The sequence below is a fragment of the Mytilus californianus genome, unplaced genomic scaffold (genome assembly GCF_021869535.1).
Source record: "Mytilus californianus isolate M0D057914Y unplaced genomic scaffold, xbMytCali1.0.p SCAF_12, whole genome shotgun sequence".
Classification (NCBI taxonomy): Eukaryota; Metazoa; Mollusca; class Bivalvia; order Mytilida; family Mytilidae; genus Mytilus; species Mytilus californianus.
The window spans coordinates 30,234,498-30,249,972 of record NW_026262604.1 but is presented as its reverse complement, the minus strand read 5'-3'; the positions used below and the strand labels follow the sequence as shown (position 1 = coordinate 30,249,972).

At 32.2% G+C, this 15,475-nt stretch overlaps 1 protein-coding gene across 3 annotated transcripts in view; it reads right to left on the bottom strand.

Annotated features, from left to right (window-relative positions):
- The window catches only part of LOC127721670 (L-xylulose reductase-like), a 64,247-nt gene that overhangs the window by 33,731 nt on the left and 15,041 nt on the right, over positions 1 to 15,475 (bottom strand). The gene's annotated exons all lie outside the window — the stretch shown is intronic.

The window sequence follows — 15,475 nt, the reverse complement described above, 5'->3', positions numbered from 1 at the left end:
CATGAGTATTCAAATGTAAGTACAATATCACTTAACTTATGTTTGTCTTCATACGATGTGTTAAAATTGTGTACTGTTATGTGTTATGTTTTCTTTTTCGATTAAAAGGGGGAGGTGTTATCCTCCAACTTGACCCTGTTTATTTTATAATCTGACCGTATGATCACTGAGTGTTCGTTTTTTAAGTCGAAAATAAATTTGGATTCGGGCATATAACACTATTTATAGAGTTCTTTAATTCTAGATACTTACAATAAATTGCCATTTTATTTCAGGAAAATCAATTAAATATGTACACAAAACATAAACTTACTGATTTGTCTTATCAGACAGTTATATTAGACAAACCTGGATTTGTATTTATTTCATTGATACTTTATTTCATGGAAACTTATACATGCTACCTAGAGATACAAGTTTTGAGCTCTTATCAAATAAAAAGTTATGAATGAACAATTTCTTGATGTAAAAAGATAACTCTGAATATAATTGAAAGTTCAAATATATTGTATGAAAAACTTGATGGTTTGGAAATCTTTGTCAAAATAAATATAACTTTCATTCAGAAAAAATGTGGATGATACATCATTGCACTTTTCATAAATGTGTCATTTATTTCTCTATATAAATCCAGTATCTGAGGCTATATATTTGTGTGTGCACATTATACAAATGTTGCTAGCTGAGCAAAGTAGTATTTATGGTTTTAGGAAAAAAGATTTTGTTTATCCTTCATCATATATAGCAGGAATAAGAAAACATAGAAACAAAGGTTTATACTGTATAAAATAAAGAGAGCATTGTAATTAAAAATGTATAAGTCTTTTATTTGCTTGTTCAAGATTGTTTGAATAAATTATCGCATTTGATTTTGGCATAAAGAGCCTTTCAAATATTTATGTGTTCTCTGTTTTCTTACAGGATGTGACCAGACTGTATGGTGTAATACGATATTAATTTGCCATCAATTGGATTGACAAGACAGGTAAATTTCAGGATAAAAAAAGAAGATGTGGTATGATTGCAAATGATTAACCAATGATAGTACAAAATGTACTTGGTTTTATCAATTTAATCATTAGTTTAGCCTAAATCCCAGTTTTTTTTTGTCATTTCAAGTTATAATGATCATAGTATATTTATATATTGATTACTGATTTAATTAATGAGGATAAATGAAGTTGAAATATTTCAATTTATTTCATACGTCTACATGTATGTGTGAGGTTTTGTGTTAGATTATGGTAGTTGTTTACAGTTACATGCATTATGACCAACAAATTGTTAATTTTCATTATTAGTATATTTCAGATCAAATTAATATATCCAAACTGTAAGAAGGTGACCTATATATTTACACTAAACGTAAAACATAGATGCTATCATGCCTACTGGAGAAAACCCTAAAAAAGGAGGATTAATTTTCTAAATGTTCATCACAAATGTGATATTTTTACGTCAAAATTGCTATGAGAATAAAGCAATGTGAATGGAAAAGGGAAATTCAATGTGATTCATGTACTACAAGGATTAAGTGATAAAAATAAAAGTGTAGGAAATCATTTATTGTCAATGAGGTAGGAAGTATAATCTATTCTTTCTAGGATATTTCACTATGTTTTAATGGAAATGTTTATCAACAGTTTGACAGGTGACATTCTTTTTCTATGATAGTATTAAAACTACAAATGTATTTCATTCAAAACTTGAACATGTTGAATGTACTTTTTCTTTACTTATAGCAATACATGTTCTCATATTAGACATTATTTCTAATTATTTGTCAAATAGACCAATTCTGAGAAGAACCATTTCTTACCTTATAATGCAGGTTTTGAACTTATACCTATATATCAAAAGGGTCCTCATTTCAGCATGGTATATACAATTACAAATATAACTATGCAGAAACCTCTCCAACTGAATATTATATTGAACAACGTATAATATAGGGCCCAACTTGTGAAAATATGAAAGATTAACATAAGCATTATGGATATTTTCAAATTGAAAGATAAGTGTTTGTAATAGTGACTATCAGGCAAAAAAATAAAGAACAGAAAAGATTACATAAACATTAAAGAATACAGATTGTCCGAAATGAAGGACCCCCCCCCCCCCCCTCAAGCATGTCTAGACTCTATAATTTATCTTTAAAAAAAAACGTCATTGATGAATGCTGTACAGTGACCTATACTTATTATTGCTTATATCCACAATATTTGAATATGATAGTTGTCTCATTGTCATTGGAAATTTGACCACATCTTCTTATTTCTATATTGGCTTATAAATGAAAGAATCTGACTTTAACTGCATACAGTAAATTTCATAATCTATCAGTGCCTTACCATGCTAGATATGAAAACGAAGCGGACCCCTCCCCCTTTTTTCAACCACATATATGAAAATAGCGATACGCTTATCCAATTGTGCTGAAAACACAAACAAATAAAACTTAAGGCGAAAGAGTTTAGAAAAAGAAAATATATCATACAGGCAGAAAAACAGCAGCTCATTTTAATAATTAAAAGGAAAAATTAGCGTTCTCAGTTAACAAAAGGGAGTAACTCGTTTGGAACATTGAAAGTCAGTTGAGCGTTTTAAAATCGACGATTTAACTGAAATACTGACGAGTCAGTCAGAAAATCGGTTAGAACAAGGGCATACTGGCCTCAAAGGTCGATTTTTTTTGGCTTCCCAGAAAAAAGTAACTGAAAATACACCGCGCTACCATATGGCAAAGAATACAGATAATATTAGTAGTGATAAAAATGTACCCGAAACTGCGAAAAAAGCACAAAATGCGAAATGAAGGACCTTTGAATCTGTTTTTCTAGGCATTATCTTAAAGAACAACACTTTGCCATGATTTTTTAATGAACTTTAGATCATAGGCTATTCATAGGTGTCTTCAACGATATATTTACTCATCAGCATGCCCTTGTTCTATTACGATTTATTTGTCAGTGCTTTACTTTCTATTTCGGGTGGTCACGTGACTTTTTCCCTGGGTCTAAAAATAGATTTTGATTTTTTTTTTCAAAGAACTACATCTAATGTCTTTATACACACCGACTATATTAGGATTGGAGACAACTTCTTATTTACCGGACACTGAATGTGAAAACATTGCATTTTGTTCATTTTTAAGTGGCAAACAACCTTAACATCCCTGCGCTGTTTATTTGAAAGTATAAAGGGCTCATCGGAGGCCGAGTGGTCTAAGTAGTCGAATTACTGTATCACTAGCCTGTCAACACTGTGAATTCGATTGCCGGACGTGGCTCGACTCCATCTTAATTGACAATGATTGTCAGTTTTCCTACCGATAGTCGGTAGGTCTATCCGGGCACTCCAACTACCACCATCAATAAAAAACTGACCACCACAAAATAGAACAATAGTGTTCTAAACGGCATTAAACACCAATCAGTCAATTAATTAGTCAAAGGATATCATAGATTGAAATTAGAAGTACTTTTGCTAATTAATATTCATAATATGTAAATGAGAATTGTACCACGTGATAATAGTTTGAACTGGACTGGCTTGATATCAATAAAATCTTTAAAACACGGTTATTATAAGTTGCCCGTCACAGAGTCCTTGTTTATAATCACTCTGATATTTCCGTAAAGTTGTCAGGCGGTCAAAATCAAAACAATGAACGCGAATTTAGTGAATTTTTCGTATTTTCGTGAGTGTATTCTTTTTGAAATAGGGGCATTTTAACTTTACGTGGTAACCTAGATCTCAACGACTACACATACAAGGTTTGGACTTGCTTATTCTTTGGACATTCAAGTTTCAAGTTTCATTCCCGCAACCTGTTTTTGTAATGACCTTGTTAGCCAATTTTCAACACGAAGTTTGCAAATTTGACGTTTCAGCCATTTTAGCCTGTATTTTGTACTGCAATGTTAAAAGCCTCTCGCTGCGATTTTTAAAATAGCTCAGGAACCTTAATTTTTGCAACGACAGTCATTATGTTTCGTTTAAATGGTGTATATTGTTGTGTTATTTATTTTCTGTCCCCGCAACCTGTCTATCACTTAAAATAAAGTAAAACAGACATTTCTTTTTCAAAATTCCCTATCATTTCAATATAATTTCCGTGATCCGTATCCGATTTCTTTAGTATAATATTCAAATAAGCAAAGTGGCGTTGATTTCCGAATATGAATCAAATAGTTGAACCAAGTATAAGTTTTCAAATACATAGACAGATGCTCACATTGTATGCAATCATTATTGATTGAATAAATGATTAATTGGTTGATATTTGATAAGTCGCCTTAGCAAACGACATATCCCAAGTAAAAATATTTTGTTTTATTGTCTCTCAAATGATGCCACTCTGCATGCAAGAAATATTACATTCGTAAAATGTAGATAATGAATGAATTATAAAAACCTGACAAAAAAATCGAATCGTACTAGAACATACACGGACTGTGTGGTAAACATAGAACAACTGTCTAATGAATAAGCATATTTCTTAATATGCGCTTCATGAAACGTTTGCCCTTTTCAAAATATCCTGATGCTTGGGAACAACCTTTATCCAATACTTTAGTCAAGAGTCAGGGGAACACGTCCAGTTCGTTTAAGGGTAACTTGAGTTTAATGAAATGCGATTGAAAGATTATTGGTTGCTCTACGATGCGTCAAAACAGAAAGGATACATTGAAACTAAGGTCCTTTGCTCATAGGTGGTCAAATATCTATCAAATCAAACAAATTGTCCTTCAGATAAATATGTTTTATTTTTATACAAGACTCAATTCAATAATTAAATTCAAAGTAAAAAGTGCTATATATGAACAGTATTTAAATCTTTTAATACACCTTATATACATGTAGCAAACATTGAAAAACTATTTCAAGCAAACCATGCATCTACTTAACATTATAAAATATTTTCCAGTCTAACAACAACTTCTTTACGTTAGAATAAAACATTTTCCACAGTTTACTTGCAAATTATATAAGTATCAGTATTTTGAACGTAATAGCAACGTCTTTATATTTTTTTGATTTTTGCTTCAATTCTTCATGAATCACTGATGTTTTAATGAGAATAAAAAATGATTCATATAATTCACATATACGTTAAATTGATTATAATGCAAAACAAAAGACTACATTGGTTCATATGTGGTCAAGACAAAATCAATGATGTCTTTTGCATGAAAGACTCAAAGTTTGTGTAGTTGTTTCTTTATGTTGAAGAGTACTCAGTTATAAGTTTATCAATAAAAAATATAATAGTTTTACGAGTAATTACCACATACCTTTACCAGCACCTGTAACAAGGGCAATTCTACCTGTGAAGTTGACGTTCATTTCTTTTAAAAGATGTGATCAGCTCAACTATTAACATTTACATAGATAAACGAACCTTGACATACTGGTAATATGATAAAGTCCCCAATCATGCAAAATAAACATGACTTGTATCTAATATTACTTCAAATAACATCATATCATCAAGTACATACTATCACATACAGAACACTTGACGTTTTAATTTAATAGATTAAATGTCACAGAGGTTGTGAGAATGTGTAATCTAAATATTTTAATATCTGTCACCATGAATAAATTGTCAATTGTTTTAAACACTACAACTCCTCTTTACCTTCAACTGACTTTGTGAAAGAAATCTAAATAAATTAAAACTACGAAATAAAACCTAAACAAAAAACATGCAAAGTAAATCTCAATCGGAAACTCAATCGTCCAAGCCTTTTAAGGATGTTCGCTCCTCTTGTTTTTTTAATTTTTTGTCAGATATTCGGAATCCTCTTGTTTTATCCATGTTTTTCCATTAAGAAATTTTGTCCACTAACCCCTACTTTTCTTTTCATAATTTTATTACATATAGTTTAAAAAGCCATATTTAAAAATTTTATAAAATCCTTGTTATTTTTTCAATGTTTTTGAAAGAAAAAAGGTGCCAATGTTAAATGCACGAAAAATCTAGAGAGAATCATTTCCCGCCAAATTTTCAATGGCTTATATCTCGAAAACAAGCACACGGACCCTTCATTTTTTTCTGCTTTTTTAGTTCCTTCATTTATATACTATCAATTTATGACAGTCTTTCAAAAAGCTTGTTATTTTGAAACAGAGTAGCGAACATCCTTAATCTTCTTTTTATTCACGGTCCCGAATCGGAATTTACCAAATCAATTTATTGTTCTTTGCTGTTATTACTAGTAGTCCGGTAAACTTGTATCTGTATGTTCCCTTGAACTTTTTTTCCCTGTATGTTACTTTTAACGTGGGTCACGCCATGGCCATAATTACAGTTCCTTTTAGGTTTATTGCACTCACTGTTTTTTTTTCACTACGTAACTACGTACGGTTCTGATTGAAAGTGTGGCGTTAGTTTGTTCGCTCTCTACACGTTTACTTATGGCGAGTCACCAATTTTTAAACCGCGCTTAGTTGCAGGTTTCCTGGTATATATATTCCCTTTGAGTATGTTTAAAGTTGAATTTTGTCGCTTTTGATGATCTTTCTAGAAATCTGTTGATACATATGAATACTTGATCTTAATAAATGAATAAACAAAATTAACGAAATTTAGTATAAGAGTAATTCGACTATATCTATCTTTATATTCCTCAAGGTTGTATTGTTTATGTCACATTATCAATTAACAGTCAGTTGAACAATATTGAAGGTTGTTTATACGTTGATGATTTCTTAGATGTAAAAAGTAAAATCACAAAAATACTGAACTCCGAGGAAATTTCAAAAAGGAAAGTCCCCAATCAAATGGCAAAAAAAAAAAAAAAAAACAAACACATCAAACGAATGGATAACAACTGTCATATTCCTGACTTGGTACAGGCATTTTCTTATGTAGAAAATGGTGGATTGAACCTGGTTTTATAGCTAGCTTAACCTCTCACTTGTATGACAGTTGCATCAAATCCATTATATTGACAACGATGCGTGAACAAAACAAAGAGACACAATAGGTAAAAATATCAAAAATAGGGGTACAGCAGTCAACATTGTGTTATCATCTTAATCACTATAAAAACAAACAAATGTAACGAAGAAGCACAAAAAGGCATACATCAAATTTAAAATCCTCGTTTTGCTTATATTATACGATTTTATTTATCTATGTAAAAACCAGCCATAAAGGATGGAAGGTTTTAAGTACTCAAAAATGAGGCCAAAATATGAGTAATACAGAACGACTATAGCAACTGTGCATTGAAAGAATGAAAGATAGGCCACTGAAATGGTTTTAAATTTTCTTTCTCAAAAACCATTTCTAAAACAAACGGAAATCACATCTTCACCCTAAGCTTTACTTATACGAACAAGATTTAAATGGTTGATAAACAATTTTTAGGTTTGATTTTTGACAGAAAATAACCGTTTCTCCCTGAAATTAAAATGTTAAAATCAAGATGTATAAAAGCTTTAGATATTTAAAAAAATATGGATGGCTCTAACAGAGGTGCCGGTTACAACATTTTTTTAACCTAAGGTTGGACTTTGTTAATACACCTGTTTCATAAACCACACCTCTTTTTGGAGATATATAATATTCGTAGATATTTTGTTTTGTTCACGAAATGTTTCCCAGATATGATCTCTATACTGCTTCTCATAGAGGCATAACTTGGATATGTTACCAGTATAAATACACATGGATAGCGGCAAAATTGAACTCTGAGGAAAACCCAAAGTGGAGGAAGAGTGGGGGTACATAATTTTTAGTATAAATTTATACTCTTAGAAGTTAGAGGCATATACATGTTGAAAATTTGCCACACAGCCCTAGGTTTTGTCCTTTGAAAAATATAGTAGTGCACATGAACTTTTGGTTCTGGGATATATTTTTTTGCGAAAACTTCATAGTAAAAACGGCAAAGTTTTAGACATAAAAAGAGTTCCTATGAGAAATTGCAATGTCTATATTTACAGAAGCAATTTTTCAACTTTCTTTTATTTGAATATCGAACATATTCCAGGCCCTAAATGTTGTTTGCATTTAAACCATATGTTGACATATGGTTTAAATGAAAACAACATTTAGGCTTTTTACTGCTAAGAAAACGGTATGTTGGCCGAAATATGCAACTAGTTGTTTTCATCCTTGTCCGGTAGTATTGTTGGATAGTTGTCCGATTCTCTTTTCATGTAAATAGATTCATTTTCAAATTAGTTTAATTCCACGCCAAATAGTGACTTATTAGTAGATATATGGTAACTCTTTGTCTCCTTCTGACCGGCAGTAAAATCTTACCAAAGTGGGGCGTTAGTGTAGCTATAAGCCGGATGTTCAAGTACGCAGCACCAACTGGTCAGTAAAGGAATGTTAAATCCGATGCTTCGTGTAGACAGAGTGCCATGCTCTCTGCATGTTAACAACCATAGCAACAACTCTTTGAGGGGTCCTTTGATAGCCTATTGCTGGACAAACTTTCTGTCCGTATCCAACAAACCATCAGATGCTACTGACAGTCCAAACCCAGACCTTCACTCCGGACAGCATCTTTTTACAGGACCTACCTATTGTATGTATTTGATCTCGTTTGTTCATTGTGTCGATATGTGCCCAGTTGTTGTTAACATTATCAATTGTAAATATTCCAGTATTTGCAGTATTCTACCTGGACCAGGATTATTTATATATGCAACCACACAATCAGCAATGAGTATGCTTACAAAACAATGGCATTAGAGATCGGGTTTCATAATGTAAGTACAGTTTCTTTATTCAATCGCTGCTGATATTTCTAAGTAATCTAACTTCGCTGCAACTCTTTCAATTACAGTAGTTTCCATATTTGAAAGTTACTGTTAAGGATGTAGTCATGTCAGTTTTAGGAAATTTTGTCAGATTTTCGAACTACTTGGGTGTTTTCCAACGATACAAGGTAAACTATTTTCCCCATATTACCCTTTGTTTCATATAAAACTGCAATAGCTCATTAAAGGTCATTTACAAAAAATTAGCAGATTCTATATCTCCCAATTGATACGATATTCCCGGGCTTGTATTTCCTATCATGATTTCCTTGATAGAGGATTGCTGCTCACAAGGAAGCTATTAAACCAAGAGTTCAAAATGGTAAAGTTAAAATCATCCCTTCGTAAATTTTACGGACGCCATCACAAGTAGGTTGACCGTTATGGAATAACCGTTTCACAGATGATATGTTCCTTAGGTCGTAACTATAATACCCTTCCCTTTTCACGAATGTGACCTACCGAATTAGACTATTTACCGGATTTGTAATAACATAAGCAACACGACGGGTGCCACATGTGGAGCAGGATCTGCTTACCCTTCCGGAGCACCTGAGATCATCCCCACTTTTTGTTGGGGTTCGTGTTGCTTAGTCTTTAGTTTTTCTATGTTGTTTCATCTGTACTATTATTTGTCTGTTTGTCTTTTTATTTTTGGCCATTCCGTTGTCTGTTTGTTTTCGATCTATGAATTTGACTGTCGCTCTGGTATTTTTCGTCCCTCTTTTCTAGATTTCCTTCTTACGATTTGAGACCACAATAGAGCCAATGCTAAATATAAGGTAAAAGTCCGAGTCAGCTTTTTTCTCCAATTTATAAAAAATATCTTGTTCCTTAGATAATGCTCTTCTGATTAATTTCCAGTTTTTTTTTTAAATTTCTCCTGACTACATTCTTAACGCTGATCTCCCGGTGATTACTAACGTATTTTGCATTTGGCTTCTCAAACTTAGCGTACACGGTACCAAATAGAAAACACGTGTGCATACGGAAATGAGAAGCAAAGTATTGAACAACGTAGAAATTGAAAAATCAGCAATATACAGCAATATATTATTAGTCTCTAAGTACACTATTGGAATATCTATATATTTTATGTAAATTGAATCAACATGTGTCTTACAATACATCAGCATATATTTCGTAGCACATGATTACAATGGGAACACAACAACTGTCAAAGAATAGGCTACCTGGTAGATAAAACCTAGGGGATATCGTTATTAGTAAAAAAAAATTCTAGTTTATAAATTAAAAAAAAATCAACTTATTTTTTTTTCACTTGTTAGACATGGCTTACAACTATTCACATGATCACCCGATTTCTGCTTCATATAAATGCTCGACCATATAATACACATAATAGAGTGTCCGTTTCATTTTTAAAGATTCGTGTAAATAGATGTAATCCAAGTGGAGTTATAACACCCATGTGAAAATGTTACACATGATACTACTAGTAAACTAATTTAGTATATATTTAGCAATTTTGATAAATTTAGCTTGCTTTGTTTGTAAAAATGATAAAAATGGCAACATTAAACATTATCGGACTGTATTCACGGAAAGATAACATGAAGCATAACACCCAAGCATGTTCAAAACATACATAACTTTATCCTAAATCAGCTGGAATACACATCTAAAACTGAGGATTCATTTTTTTTATCGCAAAAGTATGGCTCAATTTTGTCAAAATAAGCTAAGAGACATCGATGATAAATTATTCACTTGCAAGTGAATAATTCGACCTCATTGAATCCGCATTCATGTGACCTTCAATTTAAACCCTTTGCTAGAGATGGATTACGCATGAATTATGCGTGTTCAGTTATTAAAAGGAAAAGAATGTCAGCATTGAAAGTGAAACAAAGGTAAATCATTTGATTGACTAATTCGATCCACAAAAACTCATTCTTATACAGGTACAAACGATAACTAACATATATTTTTAACCTATGGTATGAAACTAAACAGACCCAAAACAAATGCAATTGCACGAGTTCGCTATCTATTTATATGATTATATCGCTAATATGACCGTCGGCAGTCTTCGGATAGTTAACTACATGGCGTCTAGACTAAAATACACACGAAACGATGATACATAATATCGAGCCCATGCCTTATAAATTGTTTATTTTAGACTTTTTGTAATTAAGATATACGTTTTAGTATGTTATAAATCAAATATGAGAATTTGAGTCAAATTTTGAACATGAATTTGACAGCCAATGCCCTTTTGAGGTTTGTATCAGATTTTGATCTTCTTTTATCGTCAGTTTTGTGTTCTTTAGTTTCAACGATGTATTTAATAAGTCTTATGCGTTTTCTTTGTTTACACAATATCCTAGAGCTGGTGTTATTTGTTGCAATTTCCCAAAGGAGGTACACGTATATTTTGAGTCATAATCTATCCCAACTAAATTACTCATAATAATCATTCTTTTCCACTCATATCGATCTAGTATATGTCTCCTTGTGAAAATGAATATAATCTGAACATCTAAGTGCAGAAAGTTAACTTGTCACATTAACGTCATAACCATATTAAAATTGAAAAAAATGCCACTCCGCACATAGATTCTGGACAAAATATATATGGGACAAGGATTTACACAAGAAGATATGTTATACACATTAACAAATTATCATCACCATGACCTATACTTTGTACGAAATATCTTTTTTGCTAAAGCTTAATAGGAAATTCAAAACTCTGTTCAATGTGATGATTGTGAGAACGCCTTCAAATGTCTCAAGTATTTGCAAGAGCACCAGCAAAGTCATCTAAATCCAGATAGGTATCAGCGTTCGGTATGTGGTACTTTCTACTATCTATATAATTAGGTATTTGTAATCATTCATCTTATCTTATCTATATTTAAATTTTTTTTTTAAATTTATGTTTGAAAATTATTTGTTTAAACGCAATAGATTTAAAACAAATATTCGCTGAAGTTATGCAGTCTTATTTTCAAATAGTTTTAAAATGATACTTGTCAAAATACTTGTATTCCTACAATCTATCATTTTAGTATATAAAAAAGATGTGGTATGATTACCAATGAGACAACTCTCCATCAGAGACATAATGACGTAAAAGTTAGCGACTGATATGATCTTGCCTTGTCCGGGATTAAATAAGATAGGTCATTACAAACTGCACTTTATTCTCACATCATCTAACAACAACTAAAACAAAAACAGTATACGGGTCCGACCTTACACTCAAATAACCTGAAATAGCCCGACCTCGAACCGGATTCAACCGTACTACATAACACAACTATAGGTCACCGTACAGTTTTCAACAAACGTCAACCACTAAATTACAGACTACACTTTGGTTGAATTGAACATTGATTGATTGATTCTTGATTGTTTAACGTCCAGTGGCAAATATTTCATGCATCTTCAAGACGAAAACAAATTAATAATAAATACAATAGATAGGTCTTGTAATAGAGGCCGTCCGGGATAGAGGTCGGGGACTTCCACTGAAAAATGAGGGTATATTGGATAGGGAAAGACTTTTGGCAAGTGTTTTACTGCCGGTCGGAAATAAGACCTGTGATGACCATATTTCTATTCCCTTGTCACTCTTTGGGGTTGAATTGAACAAGTTAACTGAATATCATTGATAGCACTATAATGACTACATGTATGTACCAAGTTCTATACTTACAACTATGTTGGTGCTGCGTATTTTTGAGACGAAATATACCTGTTTATAAAACTCCCGTCAAATACCTTAAAGTCACATAACAGATATGTAAATGTACTCCCAAAGACGTTATTCGGAAGTTGTTAATCTGTATATCGAAAAAATAATTAACGTCAGAAATAAAATGTGCAATCAACTGTAATATTCCTTACTCCATTGCATGCATATGCAAGCCAGAATAGTGTTGACGTTTTAACAAAAAGATAAAGCTCTCATATACTCCACTCTGAAGTACAGCATAACCACTTGTTCATCTCAGTCAGTCTGTCTATCCTTCCGTGACTCCGAAACTCTTTTCTGGGACATTTGTATGGTAAGCTTCCGATATTTGGTACGAAAAGCTTATTATGGAAAGACAAGGATCACATGAGCCAAATCAAGGTTACAATTAAGAAATGGTTCAAAACAACATCAAGGTTAATAAATATCTTTTTACCAGTTTGACAGTTATGTTATAATACTTTCATTTATTCATTTATATATATATATATATATATATATATATATATATAATTGAGAATGGAAATGGGGAATGTGTCAAAGAGACAACAACCCGACCATAGAACAGACAACAGCATATATTACTATAGAATAAGATACAATGTATTCTCTTAATACTAACCAAATATAACCATGCGTTTCATACTTACATCTTATAATTATTGTTTTATGGACATGCACTCTGTCAATTGTCTAACCAGAAATACATGTATGCCAACCTGGTACAATTAGTCAATTGTGCAACTCTATCCTTACATGTTATAAATAAGTTAACAGAAAGATATCATAGATGGCTTGAAGCAGATGATGATGGAAACATTAATATGTCTGGACAACAGTCTACGAATGTAGAGCCAAATCAAATGGTCATCCGCCTTAATATACCAGTCCGCATTTACCAATGTTTCAGGAAGAGAACGATTCGACATTCCACGAATACAATTCAACAATATGTTATTTTGTTTCCGAGACATGTATCAATTACCACATGTTATCCATCGTTTTTTTTTTGTTGTTGCTTTTGCAAAAGCGAAACAGTGGAACTCGGCAAACATATTTCTAACAGAACAAAGAATCTTATGTGATCGATTAGTTGAACAAGTGTTCAATCAAGGAAACATAGTACTTCATGAACAGCAGATTCTGTTTTAGAGGCTTTCTTGCATCATTTACAAGACCTGTCCATGAGGTTAGAGTAGGTGTACTTCTCATTGTTATGCAAAGATCCTGAGATAATTTTACTGATGAACGAGACCCTGATGAGATCTGAGTAACATTCAATTATTGAGTAACAAGAGGGAAACTGAGAGTCCACTTAACAACAACCTGGTCTGTAACATAAAATAATGAACGTATACTGCTTATTCATTGATTCGCTGCATTTTTCCTTCTTATGATGGCTTCCAGTACCCGTGCGCTATATCATGTCATTAAACTATACAGTTTAAGTGTTGCAAACGTAATTTGAAAATTGAAATGTTGATTAAGCACATGCGTAGAAATACACACAAGTAAAAGGAGAAGGTGGGACAATCAGATTGACAATAAATATCACACAACTACAGCATTTAATGATGTTTTGTCTAGAAATGGCCATAGTAATTAATAAGTTTCAATCCAACTTTAAAATAATTTAACGTGATCAGGTAAACCACATGATGTTCTACATCAGGAACGTTTTAAAAGCAAACACACAACATTCGCAAATCATGTGAAAGCTTAAGGCGGAGAATGTTTCGCCCTGTTACCCAGAGTGCTACTTCGAGTGAATGTGGATGGCATATGCTATATGGACATTCATGACAAAGGTATTAGAAAAATGACGCAATAGATAAATCTGCGCAAGGACATTTGTGTTATGTAAAGACTAAATGGACTGTCCTTAAGAATCATTTTGAACAATGCATTGAAAATATGTTCTTGTTTAGATGATAAAAAAGATGGAGAAGATACTTAGGCACTCACAAATTATTAGTAGAACAGAACCAGATAAGGGAATGGATAATAACGCAACAGCAGTGAAGAAATCTCTACACAAAAATCTAAAACTTGAGCAACACCAACCAAACTAAAAGCCGTGGATGTTTTTATGTGTTTAAGAAGGGTAAGCTGTTCCTATTTTAAAAGTGACAACTGCCTAGGTGGTCTTGTTTAAATAGATTGATGAGTCATATCCAGTAATTAAGCATATATCATATAATAGTGGATTTATAAATGTCTCCTTTCTAACTCTTAGAATCACAAAATTTAAAACATGTAAAAACCATTGGTACATGTAAATATACAAAACATGACCGAACGGAACTTTTGAAATGAAATAAGGTTTCACATGCCTGCACGATGGATAAACAAGACTTTCACTGTTTTACAACAGAAACATTGAAAAATAAAGAGCAAGTAACACAACATTGAAAGCATAAACAACACAAGTCCCTTTTCACTACAACTAAGGGTATTCGTATGTGTTCTTGACGGGTGTGTAGTTTCTGGCCAGCCAGGAGCACCCGTGATGCTACCATGATAACCGTTTTCAAGTAGAAATTTGGTCATAAATCGTTTTTATTGATCTTCTTGCAAAATGCAATTCGATAAAATACAAGCAAAGCCTTGTATTAGTTTTGTTCATTTTTAATTTTTGGCGGCCATTTTGAAATTTTCCGCCATTTTGAAAAAAAACAACAAAATCTTATATAACATCATGACTTACTAGAAACGTTGGATTATATTTTATATGTTTTTAAAATATTTGGTTTGCATATTATTTACTTTTAATTAGACAAGGTTGTGAAATATAGACTGATTGGGAGACATTTTAAAAATGGCCGCTATGTTGGATTTTCAGAGTGGGTCCATAGCTTAGATTGACAATCAAATATATATCTATTAATGTGCAAAGTTTCATGCTTTTATAATCAAACCCACAATTCTTCTTAAAATAAGCACGAATCATCTGGACTACTA